This window comes from Oncorhynchus tshawytscha, linkage group LG19 (assembly GCF_018296145.1).
Source record: "Oncorhynchus tshawytscha isolate Ot180627B linkage group LG19, Otsh_v2.0, whole genome shotgun sequence".
Taxonomy (NCBI): Eukaryota; Metazoa; Chordata; class Actinopteri; order Salmoniformes; family Salmonidae; genus Oncorhynchus; species Oncorhynchus tshawytscha.
Window position 1 is genome coordinate 46,963,681 of NC_056447.1, and position 22,665 is coordinate 46,986,345.

Sequence of the window (22,665 nt, forward strand, 5' to 3'; positions counted from 1 at the left end):
AGAGAGAAAGAGAGAGAGGGAACAACAGGTAGACTAGAGAGAGAAAGAGAGAGAGTCAGCTACAGTTAGACTGGACAGAGAGAGAGAGAGTCAGCCACAGTTAGACTAGAGACTAGAGAGAGGCAGAGTGGACATCGTAGGCAAAGCCAGCGTTTTTCCTTTACCAGGGAAACTCTTGAGAGGAGAGTCATCTTCAAATGTAAGGCAGTGTACTAGTCACAGTGGGAAGCTCAGGGGAGTTGTGACCTTATTGTTTACTGTACTGTTTGTTGTATGTGTGCACACACAGAAAATGAGCTACTCTTTCGCATGCAAGCGCAAGCTGCACATACACTTACACACACGCTACGGTACATGTGCCCCACACGCTCATACACACACACACAGAAACACACACGGTATAATACATTGATGCATACCTTGGCACATACACACAGGGTACAGAGATGAACAATGGAATGCCGATGTGCACGGTATAATGAATTCACTTCCTGTGCGTTTGACTGACTCTCTTTCTTTTTGACAGAAACAACTGAGGAGCATCTGTTTGTGGATCCAGTCCATGTCAACCTTCAGAGCAACCAGACATCTTCCCACTAACACATCTGACTTCTGCTGAAAGGTACTGTAATATTGAAGGATATTACTATATTATTAATCAAGATTTGGTAGAAGTAGTTTCAGCCGTGGATAGTTTAATAGTTGGGTCGTTCCACCAATTGAGAACCTTTTGGGTAGTGTAACTTGGTAAGAAATATATATACAGTACCTGTCAAAAGTTTGGACACCTATCTCAGTCAAGGGTTTTTCTTCATTTGTACTATTTTCTACATTGGTTCCAACCGACGTGTCTTTGTGGCCTCCACAATCTCCCGACCTCAACCCAATTGAGATGGTTTGGGATGAGTTGGACCGCAGAGTGAAGGAAAAGCAGCCAATAAGTGCTCAGCATATGTGGGAACCTTCAAGACTGTTGTAAAAGCATTCCAGGTGACTTCCTCGTAAAGCTGGTTGAGAGAATGCCAAGAGTGTGCAAAGCTGTCATCAAGGCAAAGGGTGGCTTTGAAGAATCTAAAACATAAAACATATTTTGATTTGTTTAATACATTTTTGGTTACGATATGATTCCATATTTGTTATTTCATAGTTTTGATGTCTTCACTATTATTCTACAATGTACACTACCGTTCAAAAGTTTGGGGTCACTTCGAAATGTCCTTGTTTTTGAAAGAAAAACACATTTTCTGTCCATTAAAATAACATAAAATTGATCAGGAATACAGTGTAGACATTGGTAATGTTATAAATGACTATTGTAGCTGGAAACGGTTGATTTTTAATGGAATATCTACATAGGTGTACAGAGGCCCATTATCAGCAACCATCACTCCTGTGTTCCAATGGCACGTTGTGTTAGCTAATCCAAGTTTATCAAAGGCTAATTGATTATTAGAAAACCCTTTTGCAATTATGTTAGCACAGCTGAAAGCTGTTGTGCTAATTAAAGAAGCAATAAAATTGGCCTTCTTTAGACTAGTTGAGTATCTAGAGCATCAGCATTTGTGGGTTCGATTACAGGTTCAAAATGGCCAGAAACAATACCTTTCTTCTGAAACTCGTCAGTCTATTCTTGTTCTGAGAAATGAAGGCTATTCCATGCGAGAAATTGCCAAGAAACTGAAGATCTCATACAGTGCTGTGTACTACTCCCTTCACAGAACAGCGCAAACTGGCCCTAACCAGAATAGAAATAGGAGTGGGAGGCCCCGGTGCACAACTGAGCAAGAGGACAAGTACATTAGAGTGTCTAGTTTGAGAAACACAAGTCCTCAAGTGGCAGCGTCATTAAATAGTACCCGCAAAACACCAGTCTCAACATCAGCAGTGAAGAGGCGACTCCGGGATACTGGCCTTCTAGGCATAGTTGCATAGAAAAAGCCATCTCAGACTGGCCAATAAAAATAAAAGATTAAGATGGGCAAAATAACACAGACACTGGACAGAGGAAGATTGGAAAAAAGTGTTATGGACAGACAAATCTAAGTTTGAGAAGTTTGAATCACAAAGAAGAACATACATGAGATGCAGAAAAAATTATAAGATGCTGGAAGCGTGCTTGACGCCATCTGTCAAGCAGGGTGGAGGCAATGTGATGGTCTCGGGTGCTTTGGTGGTGGTAATGTGGGAGATTTGTACAGGGTAAAATGGATCTTGAAGAAGGAAGGCTATCATTCCATTTTGCAACGCCGTGCCATACCCTGTGGATGGCGCTTAATTGGAGCCAATTTCCAACTACAACAGGACAATGACCCAAAGCACAGCTCCAAGCTATGCAATAACTATTTAGGGAAGAAGCCGTCAGCTGGTATTCTGTCTATAATGCAGAGGCCAGCATAGTCACCGGATCTCAACCCTATTGAGCTGTTGTGGGAGCAGCTTGACCGTATGGTACGTAAGAAGTGCCCATCAAGCCAATCCAATTTGTGGGAGGTGCTTCAGTAAGCATGGGGTGAAATCTCTTCAGATTAACTAGAATGCCAAAGTTCTGCGAGGCTGTAATTGCTGCAAATGGAGGATTCTTTGACGAAAGCAAAGTTTGAAGGACACAATTATTATTTCAATTAAAAATCATTATATATATAACCTTGTCAACAACTTTGACTATATTTCCTATTCATTTTGCAACTAATTTCATGTATGTTTTCATGGAAAACAAGGACATTTCTAAGTGACCCCAAACTTTTGAACGGTATTGTAAAAAATTGTCAAATAGAGAAAAACTTTTGACTGGTACTGTATATCCACAGTGCATTTGTAAAGTATTCAGACCCTTTGACTTTTCCACATTTTGTTACGTTACAGCTTTATTCTAAAATGTATTAAATTGTTTTTTCCCCTTCTTCCCAATCAGTCTACACACAATACCCCATAATAACAAAGGGAAAATAGTTCATTTTTTTATTTTTGCAAATTTATTACAAATAAAAAAACAGAAATATCATATTTATATAAGCATTCAGATCCTTTACTCAGTACTTTGTTGAAGCACCTTTGGCAGCGACTACAGCCTCGAGTCTTCTTGGGTAAGACACACACTTGTTTTGGGGAAGTTTCTCCCATTCTTCTCTGCAGATCCTCTCAAGCTCTGTCAGGTTGGACAGGGAGCATCGCTGCACAGCTACTGTATTTTCACGTCTCTCCAGTGATGTTCGATCAGGTTCAAGTCCAGGCTCTGGCTGGGCCACTCAAGGACATTCAGATACTTGTCCCGAAACCACTCCTGCATTGTCTTGGTTGTGTGCTTAGGATCGTTGTCCTGTTGGAATGTGAAACTTCACCTCAGTCTGAGATCCTGAGCGCTCTGGAGAAGGTTTTCATCAAGGACCTCTCTGTACTTTGCTCCATTCGTATTTTCCTCAATCCTGACTAGTCTCCCAGTCCCTGCCGCTAAAAACTTCCCCATAGCATGATGCTAACACTACCGTGCTTCACCGTAGGTATGGTGCCAGGTTTCCTCCAGACGTGACATTTGGCATTCAGCCCAAAGAGTTCAACCTTGGTTTCATCAGACCAGAGAATCTTGTTTCTCATGGTCTGAGTCCTTTAGGTGCCTTTCAAGTGGGCTGTCATGTGCATATTACTGAGGAGTGGCTTCCGTCTGGCCAATCTACCATAAAAGCCTGATTGGTGGAGTGCTGCAGAGATGGTTGTCCTTCTGGAAGGTTCTCCCATATCCACAGAGGAACTTTGGAGCTCTGTCAGAGTGACCATTGGGTTCTTGGTTACCTCCCTGACCAAGGCCCTTCTCCCCTGATTTCAGAGTTTGGCCAGAATCTTGGTGGTTCCAAACTTCTTCCATTTAAGAAGGATGGATGCCACTGTGTTCTTGGGGGCGTTCAATGCTGCAGCAAAGGGTCTATATTCTTATGTAAAGAAGGTATTTCATTTGATTATTTGTGGTAAATTTCCAAACATTTCTAAAAACCTGTTTTTGCTTTGTCATTATGGTGTATTGTGTGTAGATTGATGAGAAACCCCCCTAAATTTGATCAATTTAGAATAAGGCTGTAACATAACACAATGTGGAAAAAGTCAAGGGGTCTGAATACTTTCCGATTGCACTGTATATTTCCCCTAATTTTAACATTCTGTCATAAAGACGACATGTTCAACTTCATAAAGAGCAGGTTTTTTTGTCTGAAGAGGTTAAATAAAAATACTATAGTAAGTGTTTACTAAGTGCCAAATAAAGTAACAGGATTGACATTTTCATCTTAAATCGGCCATAAATTCCCTTGTGACTGGGGAAATGGAAGTTTGGAAGGGTCCACAGAGGGACATGTCAAAATATTGAATTTGGGCAAGTCTTTATTCATAAACATTTTTTGGGATGTATTCAATTTACCATTTGGTTTATATTAAAGGACACTTCATTTAATATAACAGGCTTTTAAAATGCAATATTGATGCACAATTTCTAGTTAAAATGTCAAAAGGGTGCAAAAGGTGCTCTTTTTGTGCAGCGACCCATTTGTTTGTTCTTCTCCTTGAATTTCCCTTATACTGTACTTCACCATACATCAGAGAAGCTACTGTAGCCTACAACTCAGTGTAGCAGAGTGAATGATGCCTCTCGCTGTGATCTGACATTATAAAAGGTGAACACAATGAGGAAGTGCTGTCTCACTGTCGCCCGCATACACTTAAAAAAAACATCTCCTAATTAGCGTTTACAAATGGGGTTTTCCTTTCCCTTCTGTGGTACAAACACAGAATATCGCATTATCTCTGTCTCCATCTGTGGAGGCTGGTGGGAGGAGCTATAGGAGGACGGGCTCATTGTAGTGGCTGGAATGGAATAAATGGAACAGTACCAAACATATGGAAATCACTTTTGACTCTGTTCCGTTTATTCCATTCCAACCATTACAATGAGCCCGTCCTCATATTTCTCCCCCCCCCCACCAGCCTCCACTGGTCTCCATCTGTCTGGTCATTAGTTTCATCAGTTCCTCTCATGAATCTGGGAGGAGGTGATGCGGATGACAAATGAGAATTTCATCCTCCTTTTTGTATTTTATTTTCTATAGAGATAGACAGTGTCAGAGAGTGAGATATATGAGAGGGTGGAGGTTTTAGAAGAGGTGAAATGGGGGATCGAACCCTGGTCTCCGGGGTAGTATATGTGGTCCTGACCACCGATATGTGTTTTGGAGGTGGCAGCAAAGACTGAGGACACAGACTCTCTGGACTCTATTTTTGTCTGGCATTAAGCCAAAGCAATTGTCAAAAACACGCTTGTTCGCAATTCTGACCTGTTAAAGCTGGCACTCTTGTATTTTCAAACCCTAGCGCTAGGATTGGTAATTTACCTGTCTTATATGAGCTGGCTTCCCAGAGGTAGGAAGGGTGGCAATATCTGAGGTGTGTCCTTAAAAACATGCACCAAAGTGCCAATTTCAGTATGGCTGGTGGGGAAAAGTGGTCTTGTGGTTGTGGTTGATTATGGCATGATTTTCACAACAGGGGTGCAGCCTCTCCAACCGTATTTAAAAACATAAAGAACAAATGTTTTTTCCCCATTTAAAAAAACAAGCATAGCCTCCCCTCCTCTCACTGTACTGCAGGTTATTTTCTTTGTCCTGCTCAATGCATTCACCAAGTAGTCGAGACTATCAATAAAGGGTTTGGCTCATGAGACTGCTTTAAAATAAATCTTAATCACCAAAGCTTTATTAAAATATTAAGTTTGGGAGCAGCAAAAGAGTGAGTGGACATACCCCCTTTTATCTATGTAGGCTATTGTATATTATTTTTGCTAAGTCCTGTTAATATTTTGGATGTGGTTAAAAAAAAAACTTGCATTAGCCAAGTAGCCTGTCCATCAAAGGTTTCTAAATGGTCTAGGCTTTTGCCATCATGCTTTTGCATTATTCAGAATTTACATAGGTCTACCTGCAGTGCATACTCCATTCGGCTCCATTTTCAAGGAGCGCCTGTTGTCCGATTACAAACATATTCAAATGTTTCATTCCTATAACGCCATATCAATGGTAGGCCTAGGCTATATATTTATTGAGAACGTGCCTCACACATACAATACATACGTAAAGGACTATACTCATTGAAGCCAGTGACAACAATGTTGACTTTCAACACTCCAAACATATTGAGCAAACACTGGATGATTTTTTACTGCTGCTATTACTGTAGCCTATGCCATTTAATCAATAAACTGTAGTATCAATCTACAATGGACTAGGACGAGAATATTCTGTGCCTCCAGCTTAATTGGAGTTGATGACAATGCAAAGACTGTCAATAACCTACAGAACTTGAGACAAACACATGCAGTATGAAGCCATGAAAGCCTTGATTGGCCAATGAGTGGCCAAGCCCTCATCACACCTACAACCAGCTATTTGCTCTCATAATTCCTTCTGTGAAAATCAGGATAATAAATTCTGACATACCCCCAGACCTATAGCGCTACAGCCAGCGCTTAGATTTACCATAGCATTAGGTTTGTTGAAGTCGAGCCCTCAGAGTGAAAAGGCTTTATTTTCTGCCTATTGTATCTACACACTGTTGACAGGATCAAACAAGGACAAAGCTGTGTTTGTGTTGGCTGGCTGAAGAAGTATACTTGCCCAGGGGGTTTATCAAGAGGGAAAATATTGACAGCAAAGCAAAGCCACTGTTGCACTTTGCTGCTGTTATTGCTTTTTACACTTCTGTGCTACAGACAGTAGAGTCACTATGTAGAACAATTGTCAACCGACAGCCAGAGTATATATGTTGTCACTGACAGTGGCACAGCCTAGACGGTTCTCAGGGCCATGTGGAGCTTCTTACCAGTGTATGTGCGCAAACAGTAATGAAGCTTTAGTGTTGTCATAGATTGTAAGTTGTAAGTTGATTGTATAACTTTCAAGTTAACAGGTGGTTCACGCAACAGTTTGAATAGCTTTTGGTTTTTGCTGGTGTCTCAATCTTCCCATTCTCCAGTAAAAAGCCATTGTTAGTTGATTTTTGGAGGGATGGCGTCATTTACTGACAGAAGCAAATGTGATACATACTTTTCCAATCAACAGATAACTGTATGAAGTGAGACACTTGAATGAATGAGACATTTGACATTCTTTAAGTGACTTGAAACAGTTTAAAGTGAGAATGAAGGGAACCAGATCTATGTCTGCTCGAATGGAGCAACACTGATGTGGGCGATGTGCATTAAAGATTCATGCAAACAGCTGTTCTTCCTACAGGACAGACAGCAAGAACCAATGCCTGTGTGCTCACATTCCAGATCAGGGAGAAGGAGGAAGTAGCCTTGAGAAGAACATCACAGCCGATTGAAGTGGAGCAAGAGCACCTATCCCAGCTGCCCAAGCTGTGCATAGCGTCAAAAAGAGCTCACACTAAGCAGCCCTTTCACAATAACTTTTAACTCAGATTTAACTCAGCTCAACACCACCACCAGTTTACGTGATGGAGGTAATGGTTGCTTGAGCAGTTGTTAAATAATCTTGAGCATCTGGAATGTGGTGATCACTGGTCGATAAAGTAATTTGTCTTTGGTGATTGCATGCAATTTTTTATGTTTACACCATTGTTAAAATACATGACAAGTCAAATGTTTAAACAGAGACAAAAGATGATTTTCAGATTCAAAATACAGATTTGCGGAAGACTAGAACACTCTTCCTCCCACTTTCTCTCTCTTCCTTTCGCTCACTATATCACTCGCGCTCTCTCCATCTCCCATTCCGCCACTCATGCATCCTGATCCCCTTTTTGCGGGTGTTCGGGGAGATTGACGTATCGCTGTAAAAGGGAGCTTGATTAAATGTCCAGAGCAATGCAGCATTGAAATGGATTGGACATGCAGTGCGAACCACTGAACAGCGATAGCTAGCTCCTACTCTATTTTCTCTCCAGCTAGCCGTATAAAGATGTAGATGATCTTTAAGGAGAGTAACATAATAGCATTCTCTCTCTACCACTGTGGGGGCCATGTCCCTATCTATGTCCCAAATGGCACCCTATTCCCTAAGTAGTACACTATACTGTAAAGGTAATAGGGCGCCATTTGGGATGCAGACAGGGACATGGCCCTCACAGTGGTAGAGAGAGAAACATCACGCTATCAGAAACATCACGCTTGCCATCTGAATGGTAATGTGACAATCTGATTGCCAATTTAACACAGCGCACAACAAAGCACTACCCCCTCGCTAAATCAAAATGGATGCCCACAAAATAACCACAAACACGAACAATATGGTCAATCATAAACCAAATGCCATTTTGCATTTCATTTCATACCAATCCAACTGAGTAATTCCAATCACAATGGTGTGAGATCATGAAATGGATAATAGCTCCTTCCAAAGCAAACCTGAGGGGTCTGGAAAGATAAGACAAGACACACTGTCGGTGTCCAAAATAGCACCCTATTCCTTATGTAGTGCACTACTTTTGACTAGAGTCCGAATGGCCCTGGTCAAAAGTAGTGCCCTGTAAAGGGAATAGGGTGCCATTTGGAACAGAGACAGTGTTTTTCCATCATCAACACAACAAAGTCACACCTTGCTCCATACAGCCCCCCTTCTGCCTGCCATGCTGAATAACGCCCGCCTCTGCCAAAACCACCACCGCTGAGGCACTGAGCTGAGTTATTCCTGCTGGAAATCACAGTAATAAGCAGGTGATCACCTTTAGAAATAACAGTTGGTTGTTTTTTTGTAATGGAGGAGCCACATCACACGCCATCACTCCTCGTTCATCAGCAGCTGTTAGCCAAGATACCATGGAATAGGGATCTCTTTCTGCTTCAATGGTTGACTAGATTTCATCAGTTCTCAACTGTACAGTATGTTGTTATCCAACCTACAGTGGTTATGGCTCTTAATGCTCTATGGTTGACTAGATTTCATCAGTTCTCAACTGTACAGTATGTTGTTATCCAACCTACAGTGGTTATGGCTCTTAATGCTCTATGGTTGACTAGATTTCATCAGTTCTCAACTGTACAGTATGTTGTTATCCAACCTACAGTGGTTATGGCTCTTAATGCTCTATGGTTGACTAGATTTCATCAGTTCTCAACTGTACAGTATGTTGTTATCCAACCTACAGTGGTTATGGCTCTTAATGCTCTATGGTTGACTAGATTTCATCAGTTCTCAACTGTACAGTATGTTGTTATCCAACCTACAGTGGTTATGGCTCTTAATGCTCTATGGTTGACTAGATTTCATCAGTATGATACAGTTCATTCAAGTGTATTAGTGTTACAGTCATTACCACCTCTTTTTTTAAATGAATTAACAGGATATTTAAAGTGGTGATCCGTAATCCAGGGATGATAGTCACACACGTATTTGATCTTGCTGTATCACAACCTGCCGTGATTGGGAGTCCCATAGGGTAGTGCACAATTGGCCCAGCGTCAACCGGGTTTGGCCGGTGTAGACTGTCAATGTAAATATGGCTTGGAATAGTAGCTGTTAAGGAGCCTTTTGGACCTAGACTTGGCGCTCCGGTACCGCTTGCCGTATGTAGCAGAGAGAACAGTCTATGACTTTGGTGACTGGATTCTTTGACCATTTCTTGGGCCTTCCTACGCACTACCCTCTGTAGCGCCTTGCGGTCGGATGCCGAGCAGTTGCCATACCAGGCAGTGATGCATCCTGTCAGGATGCTCTCGATGGTGCAGCTGTATAACTTTTTGAGGATCTGGGGACCCATGCCAAATCTTTTCAGTCTCCTTTTCAGTCTCCACAAACCTCTTCACGACTGTCTTGGTGTGTTTGGACCATGATAGTTTGTTGGTGATGTGAACACCAAAGAACTTGAAACTCTCGACCCGCTCAGCATGTTCTGCCCTCCTTTTCCTGTAGTCCATGATCATCTCATTTGTCTTGCTCACGTTGAGGGAGAGGTTGTTGTTCTGGCACAACACTGCCAGGTCTCTGACCTCCCTATAGGCTGTCTCATCGTTATCAGTGATCAGGGCTACCACCGTTGTGTCGTCAGCAAACTAAATCATGGTGTTGGAGTCGTGCTTGGCCATGCAGTCATGAGTGAACAGGGAGTAAAGGAGGGGACTAAGCACGCATGCCAGCCGATTCATGATTTCGGCTGGCTGAGAAACGCTGCCTGTCTGTCTCGTCCCGACTTCCGACACGTTAATTACTATGGGACAGCTGGAGATCGAATTTGAATATTGAAACAATGTTTCAAATGTCGGAGAGACAGAAAGCAAGGTTTATACAAATCTTCGCTGTTGAAGAAAAATAAAGTGAGATAATGTCTAGATGCTTTTTATAGTGGATATCAAGTTTATTAATTGCTTGGCTGGGCTGATGAGATCGTGGATTTGGCAGTGAGATAGAACAGAGTAAATAGGCATTTTAAAGTCATAGATTTAGCCGGTGGTAATTTGTGGAATAGCCACCGACTGGAATGCGCTTTTAACCAATCAGCATTCAGGATTAGTCCCACCCATTGTATAATTTGATACTGACACAACTTACTTTCGAAGTGTCACTGTTAATCTGTGTTGGAGAGTGTTTCTGTGGTTAGTAGTGATTAGCTACTGGAGAGGATTTGCTCTACTTCTTCTATAAAAGTGGCTTTTTATTTTTCCAAATCTCAATTACATTGTTTGTGAAGCCTTTCACCTTCCAATTAATTCTAACAGTGCCAGTGGGATCTGTCTGACTTCAATTACCAGAGCAGCACAATACAATAAGTTATCCTGTTTGGCACTCTTAACTCTTCAGCTCTAATCATGGAAAACACAAACATCTTCTAGCTCTACAATAGTGCCAGCTTCTCCCACAGTATCTTCCATAGTGACCTCTTAGCTGTTTCAGGTTCAGAGTGCAGGACAAAGGTCAAAGTGAGAGAGTAAACTTACTGTGTCTTTCACGGTTGCTTAAGCTGGATGCTTGCAGTCCAACCACTTGGTATGATATAAGTTTCAGATTGTGTATTTAACTCCCACTCCATGGATCCAGTATTCCAGAATGAAATACTAGCACAAAGATCGACCTGGTTTCTAACCATCTTGGTTTTCTGTACGTTTGAAATGTCTCAGCAGGCATCAGTCAAAGTTTATCCAATGCTGTTGAGAGGAGAAAAACTAAAATGCCCTCCCATGAGATATAATTTCTCTCCTAGCCTTGGGGCTTAGCACACTGACCCTCTGTTAGGGAAGAGGGAGGAAGAGAAGAGAATGACACAGAGAGAAGGAGAGAGAGGTGGGAGGCAGGAGGGTTGAGATTAATGTAGATCACCTGTCATCACCTGGCGGCTGATCAAAAGAGTCCATTGGCAGGCGGAGCACAGAATCCACTGGAGCCTCTTCTTTATGCCAAGCACCAGCTTCTCTGAGGTAGACAACACAAGAGTCTGGCTCCAGGCATGGAGTAGAGAGGTGTGAGAAGGGAGGGAGGGAGTGTGTGATTGGAGGTGGAGATGACCGGGCACATAAACACACACATGTACATGTGCATACACACACACATACATGCACACATACACACACGCATACACAAATGCATGCACGCACGCACCCACGCACGAACACACACACACAAACCTTCTCGCTCTGTCTCAAGGCATGAATCAGACACTTCAAAATGTCACCAGCATCCCTGAGAAAATGGAATGAGAAAGTGTGATGATGATAAGACGCTTATGCTGTGGGAGGTGTGGGAATATGAGACCATTGAAGGGAGAGACCAATCTGAGAAACCATTTTCACAGAGTAGGAGATGGACAGAAATGAGAAAGAGGTAGAGCTGCTGACCTTGAGTATCTTGTCTCTACCTCTCTGTAGTATCTGTCTATAAAGTGGAGACCGGTTCAAAGAAAAATATTTTCGTTAAAAGCTTTAGGAAAATACATTTTACCAGGAAAAAAGTTGTCAGTCGATATGTTATGGTTTAACATAATTATGTGTCTAACCTTGCAAGTGTCATAATGTAGTGGCGTGATAATACAACATGACAACAAAAACAACAACATTGTAATAGAATGGAAATGCTGTATAGCACATCTCTTTTCAAGGAGTTACTTGGGTGTGCACTTCTTCTAAATCAATGTCAAGCCTATTTCAGAAATACTGATTCAGCAAGTTGCAGAGATATACAGTGGATCTGGCAGTGGTAACCTTTCCAGATTATGGTGACATTAAAAGCTGCATGCGCCGAGCATGGGGACCCGACTACCCAGGCCCTCATCTAATGCAAACGTCCTCTCTCACCTCTATCTGCAAAAGTAATTATTGCAAACTGCTGTGACTTCTTGGGCTGTGTGAGAGAGGGGACAGCGCCTTGCATGGGTCCTAGAAAAACACTCATCTCTCCACGTACGGAGGAGACAATTACCTTTTCCAGTGTAGAGGTGCTGGGCTGGTGAGGGAGGAGACCAAGAGCGCCCCTCAACATTACCCCCCTCCTCAAAGTGCACTTCTAGCTGAAGTATGGGTTTATACTGACAGCCTTGAGGGCCTCAAAAGTGACACCGCTGAAAGTGAAAGTTGGGAAAGTGACACCACTGAAAGTATGCCTAAGGCTACCATTGCATTTGTCTGGTTGGGTTATCTCACTAGACAGTGGGAGCTTCATCAATGTCATGTCAAACACTATTTCCCAGTATTTTCTATGAGATTATATCATATGTTTGTTTGAATATCAGTGAGACTCAAGATAATCAGACATTTGATGATAATTGAAAATGTGCATATTATTTTGTGGCGTCGCTGCTTAAGCTGCTGTTCCAGTCACACAAAACTGGATGCCACATTAATCCTCATGAATACGATGGCGGCATGTGCATTTTTTTTATTTCTCCTGCAGTCAAAGTGGTATTACATTATAAAGGGAGGTATCTATCATCGTAGTAGGGGATGTTTGTGCTCGTGTCAGGAGGAATGAGCCTGGCTGGAGCTTCAGGGAGCTATACTGACCCTTCTGTTCAGAGTCAGTGGGCAGCAGTGGGCCAGAGCGGTGTTTCCTAACCTATGGCCTCTGGCAGTTGGCTGCTGTCTTTACCTCCATGGAGCAGGCCAATTGGGACGAGAGCCCGATAGGAGTGGACATTTCTGGGGCTCAGAGTGTCCTCTGCCCCCATGCTGAGACACAGAGGGCCCAGAGGGGCCAGATAGACAGATTATCCACCCCACTCCAGAGACATGGGGTCAAATTGTGTGTGTGTGTGAGAGAGAGAGAGAGAGAGAGAGAGAGAGAGAGAGAGAGAGAGAGAGTCCACTGCTGTGCTTAGCATGGTTGGGGTCAGTGCCATTTCCGTTCAGTAAATTCAGGAAGTAAACTGGAATTCCAATTGACCTCAATGCAGTTAAATGAGAAGATGGGCTCCAACTCCCTTCTTAGGTACAGTAAGTTTACCTCCCAAGGAATAAATAAAACTCTTGTAACATAACAGCATTGTGAGTGATCACAAGGGAGGGTGTTTTCTAATCAAGATGTTTGTAGCAAACAAAAAAACTTGAATCATTCACATGGAGAGAAAACATTTGCAATTAGCTACTGCAGAGAGAAGAGAGAGAAAAAATCACATTCATTATGGTGAAATATGGCCACCATGAGGAGATGAAGCCTCTTGAGCTGTAATGAAGTAGGCCCCCTGATCATGAATTCACCAATTATGGATCTCGTATAACATCGAAATTATGTGCATTTTAACCACTGGTTTATAATACAAACATTCTCACATCTTCCCGGTGGTTTCAAGGAGCCGTCCCTACTTGTACATGCAAGGGTTAATTACAATAATTAAGGCTTTGGTGTTCCTCATACAATCGTATGCTTGGCAGTGGAATATGTATGCTGAAAGAAAACGTTTCAATAGATTGCAAGGCCTTTTCCTTGTCTCATATTGCATACAACATTTCAGAGTTATGTGAGCTCCATTTTCTTATTTATTAATATACATTTTTAAAGATGCCCCCTTTTTTTGGGGGGGGGGGGTAAAACAGGAGTGCTGCACTCTCCAGGTCTTATGAGCTTGTAGGCTCTTGAACTCAAACCGAGCCAAGCCAAGCCGTACTGTACCATGCTTGCCCAGTAAGCATACTTTCACACTATTTATTCCAGCATGGTTCGGTTCACTGAAAGTGGGAAGAGCTGGCCCAATATCGAATTTGCTATTGCCCATTTATAAGTGGGCCAGGAGGGCAGAGACTCCTGATGAAGCCCCAAAAACCACCCTTTTGTGTCACTGCACTCATCAACAAAATGTCATTCAATCTTGAATTTAAAAGATCAATCACATTTTCCTGCATTCGAATTAAAATCCCACATTCACCCACTGGTAACAAACAATTTTCTGTCAGCACAGCAGTTTTCTATAAAAACAGGTTAGTTCATTTTTAAACTATGTATTCCCTGTGTTTTGTTGATCTCTGGAATTTGTTCCTGAAATGTTCATATTTCCATTTATACTCTCTATGAAACACTTATAAACATGACACCTATTTTAAAGTAAGAAATATTGTTGTCTTGAGATCAACAGAATATGTGTGTCTGCATTATGTATGATGTATGTGAGCGAGAGAAAGAGACAGTGAGGTTGTCTGGCTGAGCTTTTATCCTCCTTAAATGTACCAAAATGAGTCTTGGGGAAAAGGAAGCTGTGTGGCTTTTGAAGAATTAATAAGCCTGTCTCATTTAGATGTGTCTAGTGTCGCTGGCAGCCTCTGGAAGCCCCAGTTTAAAATTTTCTTGACAGTGCCTTTGATGATCACTGATAACGTAGCGAGACTCCCAGGGAGCGAAGCATCCGACAATGCAGAGAGTCAGTGGAGACCAGCTCTACTGATCCTGACTGCTCTTTATTGTCTGGCCTCTCTCCAGCATCGCAAAGCCCATCAATGCCTTGGCTTAGCACTCTCATAAACAGTCGTTATCACATAAATTACACATTCCCTTGTCACAACATCACTGGGAGCGAGTACATATATGGCACCTTTCTCTTTTCTGCTTACATGGACAATCAGTTAGGCCATTTGATGAAGGTCAGTGGCTTTTCTGAGCATGCAGGCATTGTACCAGAAACTCAACAGGGTCATTTCATACAGATTTTGGCTCAGTTACCCAAAATGTCCAGTGCTGTTAAAACATTTTTCACAGTGCTCAAAGTGCAAAGGCTCTGAGCTGAACATAGATCTTTATTGAAAATATAGGTGAAAAATAGCACTCTCAATCCCATTACTGTTTTAAACATTTTATTTTCTTCAAGTTAGTTTCAAATGTCCCCACATTATACTGCATCTATTTGAATACACTGCCACACATATTTGGGTTAAAACCTGCCCTTGTCTGTCGAAAATTAGAGTAATTGATTTACTGAAGCAATGAGGTTCCCTCCCAGTAATATAATACTACAATTCAGGTCGTATATATTCTGGCTCCTAATTCAATGAACGGGACCCTACCTGGAACCCACTTGTCATACCAATATGAAGCGTCGACAGGGAGCACTGTAGAGAGCTAGCCTGTGACCCTGTTTTAATATGTTGCCTCAGGGCCTTCACTGGCTGCAATAACATCACTACACTCACTCACTGACATTGGAACCTTGACGGTACAGTAGATACTGAGGCTGAAAGATACCGAGGGAGAAAAGTTTGCAGAACAACGAGGGAATGCAATGAGGCTTCCACATAACCAAGTTATTCCACACTGTTTGTACTTGCTCCTATTGCTCAGAATTTGCCAACCCTCAAAGTTACTGTCATTAAAACCATGTTTTACATTCAGAGAAGTAAAAGTAAATGTCCTATCAATCATAACAGATGATGATGATGCTCTATTGTTGCAATGTCTTCATGATCTAAATCTGGACCACCTATTGTTGTCTTGTTCACCATGCAGAGCAAAGAAGCCTGTCACATGCGCCAAATACCTTACTGTGAAATGCTTACTTACAAGCCTTTAACCAACAATGCAGTTTTAAGAAAATAATGTAAGAAAATATTGACTTAATAAACTAAAATACTTGTCCGGTACTGCAAGAGCTTTTTTAACAGTTTGTTGTTTGTGGAACTGAGGCAGACTTCATTAAGGACACAGCTAGGCTTTTAGAGTTGCTTTTAATTATGTTGTGGGTACAGTTTTTGAGGCTTAGGGATTTGAACCGGCATGAGTGAGAAGACCAGGGTACTGTCAATGGTGTCGTAGCAGATACACAGGATACTACTGACACCAGATGAGTTTAGTTTTCTGGGGAAGTAAAGGTGTTATTGGCTTTTTATTGTTGAATACTGTGTTTTCAAGAACCCTTCAGCGTGTCCTTCTTCTATGGATTATGGACTTCAGATGGGTTGATAGGGTTGAGTTGTTTGGATTCACTCCTCTGGGTTCTTAAGTTTTCACTATGTTTAGTTCCAGGAACAAGCCTGTTCACTCACAAGTCCCCTGTCTGGATTTTTGCTGAAGGTAGCCTACCTATTAGCAAGTTTAAACAACATGGCTGAAGGACTGGATGAAAGGGGCTTGCAAATAAGCTTGAATGAAACACAGCCATGCGCAGCAGGTTATCGACTGAAAGAACAAAATTAGAATTGATTTGCTGAGAAAAAGAGGTTGGCTGCCTTCCTTGGTACTGTAGCCAGTGACTGCTGCAGTGAATTTGTAATCCAGCGGTCTTGGATGAAGTCTCTCATTACTCTGTCAGACAGACAGGCCTGCAGAGGAGCAAATTGGGAACGAGACAGACATCAGGCTGTGTTAAGATTCAGCCACTCCTCAATGCTTCCAAGAGACGGTTGGGTTGATGGGAGAAGGATTCTAGTACAAAGCATAGTCTTGGCGTCAACCAGGGAATTGAAGGGATATGACTAGGGTTGCAACTTTCAATACATTCCTTGGTTTTCCCTAAATCCTGGTTGGAGGTTCCCGGAATCAGGAGGGAATAAACAGGAAATCTCCAACCAGGATTTCAGGACAACCAGGGAATTTATTTAAAGTTCCTGTAATCTTGCAGTCCTAGATATGACCATTACCGGTAAAGAAATCCGAGTCCAACCAAACTAACCGTGGCATCAAAATGTATATTATTTTCAAGTTCAATTTTTTTTATGTATGTTATTTTCAAGAACCTTTTGGTATCACGACGGGCCCCATAATGCCTAGCGTTATCACTGAAACACCTCTTCACCACACCATAATGTCACAGCATGGAGTTTGTCCTCATACTCTTTCAGTCAAAGCTGAAAATTAGGTTAATTAAAATAAAATACATTTATTAGAGCTATTCAATTCAATAATGGGTTGGATTGAACGAAAGAATAGTTCCCTACAGTGCTAACAGGACAGCCTGAGTCCTCCAGGGCATTTATTCCTCAAACATAGAAGTATTTCACACCATTTTAAAGATGCACTTCTTGTTAATCCCACCACAGTGTCCGAGTTCAAATAGGCTTTACGGCGAAAGCACCACAAACGATTATGTTAGGTGAGTGCCTTTTCACAGAAAAACACAGCCATTTTCCCAGCCAAAGAGAGGAGTCACAAAAAGCAGAAATAGAGATAAATTCATCACTAACCTTTGATGATCTTCATCAGATGACACTCATAGGACTTCATGTTACACAATACATGTATGTTTTGTTCTAAAAAGTTCATATTTATATAAAGAAAATCTCAGTATACATTGGAGCATTATGTTCAGTAGTTCCAACAACATCTGGTGATTTTACAGAGAGCCACATCAATTTACAGAAATACTCATCATAAATGTTGATGAAAATACAAGTGCTATACATGGAACTTTAGATAAACTTCTCCTTAATGAAATCGCTGTTTCAGATTTCAAAAAAGCTTTACCAAAAAAGCAAACCATAATCGGAGTACAGCGCTCAGAGACCAAAACAAGCCAAACAGATATCCGCCATGTTGTGTAGTCAACAGAAGTCAGAAATAGCGTTATAAATATTCACTTACCTTTGATGATCTTCATCAGAATGCACTCCCAGGAATCCCAGTTCCACAATAAATGTTTGATTTGTTCGATAAAGTTCATCATTTATGCCCAAATACCTCCTTTTGTTAGCGCATTTGGTAAACAAATCCAAACTCATCCAAACTGCAAGTCCAGCGGAAAGTACGGACAAAGAGTCCAAAAAGTTATATTACAGGTCATAGAAACATGTCAAACGAAGTATGGAAGTATGAATCTTTAGGATGTTTTTAACATAAATCTTCAATAATGTTCCAACCGGAGAATTCCTTTGTCTGTAGAAATGCAATGTAACAGAGCTCGCTCTCACGTGAACGAGCGTCACCAGCTCGTGGCTCTCTTCCAGACCTCTGACTCATTCCCCTCTCATTCGCCCTCACCTCACAGTAGAAGCATCAAACAAGGTTCTAAAGACTGTTGACATCTAGTGGAAGCCTTGGGAAGTGCAATATGACCAATAACCCACTGTGTATTCGATAGGCCAAGAGTTGAAAGACTACAAACCTCAGATTTCCCACTTCCTGGTTGGATTTTTTCTCAGGTTTTTGCCTGCCATATGAGTTCTGTTATACTCACAGACATCATTCAAACAGTTTTAGAAACTTCAGAGTGTGTTCTATCCAATATTACTCATAATATGCATATCTTATCTTCTGGGACTGAGTAGCAGGCAGTTTACTCTGGGCACCTTATTCATCCAAGCTACTCAATACTGCCCCCAGCCATAAGAAGTTAAGAACAAATTCTTATTTACAATCATGGCAAAAGGCCTCCTGCAGGGACTGGGGATTAAAAATATAGGAAAAAACACATCACGACAAGAGAGACACCACAACACTACATAAAGAGAGACCTAAGACAACAACATAACATGGCAGCAACACATGACAACACAGCATGGTAGTGACACCACAAGACAACAACATGGTAGCAATACAACATGGCAGCAGCACAACATGTTAGCAGCACAAAACATGGTACAAACATTATTGGGCACAGGCAACAGCACACAGGCTAGAAGGTAGAGACAACAATACATCACGTGAAGCAGCCACAACTGTCAGTAAGAATGTCCACGATTGAGACTTTGAATGAAGAGATGGAGATAAAACTGTCCAGTTTGAGTGTTTTTTGCAGCTCGTTCAAGCCGCTAGCTGCAGTGAACTGAAAAGAGGACGACCCAGGTATGCATGTGCATTGGGGACATTTAAAAACCTCTTAGGGATCGTGGACCGCTAACGGTCCACCTGCAACAACATCTGGTGAAATTGCAGAACGCCAAATTCAAAATAAGAAAATCGAAATATTAAATATTCATGAACATACAAGTGTCTTACATATTTAAAAGCTTAACTTCATGTTAATCCAACCTCTTTGTCAGATTTCAAAAAGGCTTTCCGGCGAAAGCATACCATGTGATTATCTGAGGATAGCGCCCCACATCAAAATACTTTTTCAATCAGCAACGGCTTCCAAAAATCACAAATAGCGATAAAATATATCACTTACATTTGAAGATCTTCCTCTGTGTGCAATCCCAAGGGTCCCAGCTACACAATGCATGTTTGTTTTGTTCGATAAAGTTTTTTATATCCAAAAAAGTCAGTTTAGTTGGCGCCATTGATTTCAGTAATCCACTCCTTCAACATGCATACAAAGGAATCCAAAAAGCTACCGGTTAACTTCGTCCAAACAAGTCAAACAATGTTTCTAATCAATCCTCAGGTACACTAATATGTAAATAAACGATAATATTTCAGACAGAAAGAACGGTGTTCAATAGAAAAGGAATAATAATGAAGAGCACGCCCTCATTCACGCGCGCCAAAAGTCTACCTGTCCTGATGAAACCACCTTGGATAAACTACAACTGCTTTTTCGTTTTTCAAGAAACAAGCCTGAAACCCTTTCTAAAGACTGTTGACATCTAGTGGAAGCCATAGGAACTGCAATCTGGTTCCTATTTTTTGTATATCCCATAGGCTAGCAATGAAAAGCCTGTGACCTAAAACGAAACAAAAATTCCCAGATGAATTTTCCTCAGGTTTTCGCCTGCCATATCAGTTCTGTTATACTCACATACATTATTTTAACCCTTTTAGAAACTTAAGAGTGATTTCTATCCAATTCTACCGATTATATGCATATCCTAGCTTCTGGCCCTGAGTAACAGGCAGTTTACATTGGGCACATCAGTCATCTGGAAATTCAGGATACTGCCCCTAGCCGAATATGACTGGCAGAATGGGTGTTGTATTTGGAGGATGAGGGCTGCAGTAGGTATCTCAGATCTCAGATGTCTTGCTACGGGTATACAGAGATGACCAGTTGATAGAGGCACATTTGATGGCAGAATGGTAAAGAACATCTAGTGCACGAGAGCACCTTTACCTGCCGATCTAGAAATGACATCTCCGTAATCTGGCATGGGTAGAATGGTCATCTGAATCAGGGTTAGTTTGGAAGCTGCGGTGAAAGAGGAGTGATTTACAATAGAGGAAACCAAGTCTAGATTGAACTTTAGCCTGCAGCTTTGATATGTGCTGAGAGAAACACAGTGTACCGTCTAGCCATACTCCCAAGTACTTGTATGAGGTGAATACCTCAAGCTCTAAACCCTCAGAGGTAGTAATCACACCTGTAGCCATACTCCAAAGTACTTGTATAAGGTGAATACCTCAAGCTCTAAACCCTCAGGTAGTAATCACAACGGTAGGGAGAGGGGCATTCTTCTTACCAAACCACATGACCTTTGTTTTGGAGGTGTTCAGAAGAAGGTTAAGGGCAGAGAAAGCTTGTTGGACACTAAGAAAGCTTTGTTGTAGAGCTTTTAACACAAAATCTGGGTAGGGTCCAGCTGAATATAAGACTGTATAATCTGCATATAAATGGATGAGAGAGCTTCCTACTGCCTGAGATATGTTGTTGATGTAAATTTAGAAGAGCGTGTGGCCTACGATTGAGCCTTGGGTTACTCCCTTGGTGACAGGCAGTGGCTAAGCCCGCAGATGTTCTGACTTTATACACTGCACTCCTTGAGAGAGGCAGTACGCAAACCAGGCCAAAGACCCCTCAAAGACACCAATGCTCCTTAGGCGGCCCACAAGAATGGAATGGTCAACGATATCAAAAGCTTCTGCTAAGTCAATAAAAATAGCAGAACAACATTGTTTAGAATCAAGGGCGACATAATTTAGGACCTTTAAGGTTGCAGTGACACATCCATAACCCGAGAGGAAACCAGATTGCATACCAGAGAGAAATACTATAGACATCAAGAAAGCCAGTCAGTTGATTATTGTTTTTCTAAAACTTTTGATAAACAGTGCAAAATAGAAATTGTCCTATAACCCTTTAAATTAGGTTACAGCCTTATTTTTGAATGGATTAAATTGTTTCCTCCCCCCTCATCAATCTATACCGTAAACATTTTTTTTTAAATTTTGCTAATTTATAAAAAATGTATAACTGAAATATTACATTTACATAAGTATTCCAACCCTTTACTCAGTACTTTGTTGAAGCACCTTTGGCAGCGATTACATCCTCGAGTCTTATTCAGTAGACGCTACAAGCTTGGCACACCTGTATTTGGGGAGTTTCTCCCATTGTTCTCTGCAGATCTTCTCAAGCTCTGTCAGGTTGAATGGGGAGCGTTGCTGCACAGCTAGTTTCAGGTCTCTCGAGAGCTGTTCGATCAGGTTCAAGTTCGGGCTCTGGCTAGACCACTCGAGGACCCACTCAAGGACATTCAGAGAATTGTCCCAAAGCCACTTTTGCGTTGTCTTGACTGTGTGCTTAGGGTCATTGTCCTGTTGGAAGGTGAACCTTTGCCCCAGTCTGAGGTCCTAAGCACTTTGGAGCAGGTTTTCATCAAGTATCTCTCTGTACTCTGCTCTGTTCATCTTCGCCTCGATCCTGACAAGTCTCCCTGTCCCTGTCCCTGAAAAACATCCCCATTCTGCCACCACCACCATGCTTCACCGTAGCGACTCTTGGCATTCATGCAAAATCAGACCGGAGAATCTTGTTTCCCATGGTCTGAGAGTCTTTGGGTGCCTTTTGACAAACTTCAAGCAGGCTGTCATGTGCCTTTTACTGAGGAGTGGATACCATCTGGCCACTCTACCATAAAGGCCTCATTGGTGGATTGCTGCAGAGATGGTTGTTCTTCTGGAAGGTTCTCCCATCTCCACAGAGGAACTCTAGAGCTCTAACAAAGTGACTATCGGGTACTTGGTCACCTCTCTGACCAAGGCCCTTATCCCCCGATTGCTCAGTTCGGCCGGGCGGCCAGCTCTAGGAAGAGTCTTGATGGTTCCAAACCTCTTTCATTTAAGAATGATGGAGGCCACTGTGTTCTTAGGGACTTTCAATGCTGCAGAAATGTTTTGGTACCCTTCCCCAGATCTGTGCTTCAACACAATCCTGTCTCGGAGCTCTAGGGTAGGAAACAACATCTCCACCCTGCTGATCCTCAACACTGGGGGCCTAGAAGGGTGCGTTCTCAGCCCTCTCCTGTAGTCCCTGTTCACTCATGACTGCATGGCCATGCACACCTCCAACTCAATCATCAAGTTTGCAGATGACACTACAGTGGTAGGCTTGATTACCAACAACGACGAGACGGCCTACAGGGGGAGTTGAGGGCCTTTGGAGTGTGGTGTCAGG

At 42.0% G+C, this 22,665-nt stretch overlaps 1 protein-coding gene across 2 annotated transcripts in view; it reads left to right on the forward strand.

The window, feature by feature from the left end:
• Nucleotides 1-22,665, forward strand: part of mgat4c (mgat4 family member C) — a 183,835-nt gene that overhangs the window by 96,600 nt on the left and 64,570 nt on the right. For both annotated transcript variants that reach the window (XM_024380083.2, XM_024380086.2), the window contains one exon: nucleotides 527-622. The gene's annotated coding sequence lies outside the window, so the exon portion shown is untranslated. The remainder of the gene's footprint in view (nucleotides 1-526; nucleotides 623-22,665) is intronic.